General features: G+C 37.8%; 1 pseudogene; it reads right to left on the bottom strand.

The window, feature by feature from the left end:
- Window positions 1-260: 260 nt before the first annotated feature.
- LOC107156056 lies at window positions 261-1,007 on the bottom strand (annotated as a pseudogene).
- Between the last annotated feature and the right edge of the window lie 824 nt (window positions 1,008-1,831).

Genomic DNA, 1,831 nt, shown 5'->3' with positions numbered 1-1,831 from the left:
TAAAAAAACCTGTCTTCAAGTTAGGATATTTGTTTTTTCATTTGATCTAGTCTATTGTCAAGGCTTTCAAATGTATTTTTATGTGATGTATTGACCTTTTCATTTCCAAGAATGGTTGGTTTCTTTCTTTCTTTCAGCTAAAAAGAACAGAAGTTTTATGGGTACTCTGACAGCATGCACAGTTGGATGGAAATGCCTATACACAGAAACTCATCCATGATTAACTTTAAAAGCTTTTCTAAGTGAGGAAGTTTTCTTCATCATAATGCTTTCTTTTGTTTCTTCTTTTCATTTTCTTCTTTTTTTATTATTTCAGTAACATATTTCTCAGTTTCTTCCATATTTTGAATCTAGAGGAGCTGATCTCACATCAGGACAGCCAGTTCAATGTTTTTGCCACCTGACTGTTTTTGCCACCTCACTTCCAGGAGTGCCTTGATTACCAGCTTGATGGCAAGATAATATTTCTTAATGGCTTGTTGGTATAGTTCTTCTTCAGGAATTCACCCACCAATTTGAAGCCCTAGTCTATGACACTGGCCTTCTAGGCATGGTATGTACCCAAGAGATTGAGCTGATCAAAAAATAAGTGTAGGAGTGTCATCAAAATTGAAACCCCAAAAGAGGGCCAAATGGCCTCTACTCACTGGTTCACATACAACATTGGTTCAGACTGGTGATGTAGCAGGTAATATACTCCATGATGACTGGTCCTCCATGGTCAGCTAGTGGTTCTGGCTCTCCACCCCTGCCCTGTTGATGACTATCCTTGTGTTGGCAGTGAGGCCTGCAAAATCCATGCAAACATTGTCATCCAAAGAACAGATCTTCTACACTCTTCTTTCATTTTGTAGTTTGGTCACTAATTTCTTTTCCCCACCAGGAACAACAATGTCCCTTCCTTGAACATCAACTATATTCAAGCCCTTTTTGACAGCCTCCTGCATATATTCCACTTGGAAGAGTTGGCCATTGGTCAAGAAGATGGGGCGTTGTTGCAGTCACAGCTTATGTGGGTAGAGCTCCAGCCATTGCTCAAAAGAGCATATTCAGGATTGCCTGCCCCAGTCTCCCTGGAGCCTCCAAGATTTATGATTGGCTCTTTTTCAAGATCTGAATTTCTCATTCATATCACGCATCCTTTTTTTCTAGTTTCATTCAGTTATTTATCTGTATTCTCTTGGATCTCATTGAGATGCTTTGGAATCATTTAACAAATTCTTTTTAAAAAATATTTATTTAGTTGTAGATGAACATACAGTATCTTTATTTATTTTTATGTGGTGCTGAGGATTGAACCCAGTGCCTCACACATTCGAGGCAAGTACTTTACCACTGAGCTACAGTCCCAGCCCCTTAACAAATTGTTTTAAAAACAAATTTTTTTAGTGTAGTTGGACATAATACCTCTATTTTATTTATTTATTTTTATGTGGTGCTAGGGATTGAACCCAGTGCCTTGCACATACTAGGCAAGCGCTCTACCACTGAGCCACAGCCCCAGCCTCTAACAAATTCTTTATCAGGCAAGTTTTCTCTATTGTTGTTTTGAGGACATGTTGCTAAAGAGTTATTGTGTTCTTTTCTGGTATAATATTACCTTGCATTTTTATACTTCTTGTGATCCTACATGGAGGTTTGCATATGTGTCAAATCAGTTATCATTATCATTTTATGGTGTAGCCTTCATATTAAGCAGCTCTCTCCTGAAATGTGTCTTGAGGTGTCTGGAATGTTAGCTTTGTTTGCAACTAGGCACCAAAGTTTAGTCTCCTTATAGATTTTTTTTTTTTTTTGCTGCAATTAGTGACTTTGGATACAAAGCATATCA

This window comes from Marmota marmota, unplaced genomic scaffold (assembly GCF_001458135.2).
Source record: "Marmota marmota marmota unplaced genomic scaffold, marMar, whole genome shotgun sequence".
NCBI classification, from domain to species: domain Eukaryota; kingdom Metazoa; phylum Chordata; class Mammalia; order Rodentia; family Sciuridae; genus Marmota; species Marmota marmota.
Note: the sequence above shows the minus strand (reverse complement) of the source record. Positions and strands in the feature narration are given on the sequence as shown.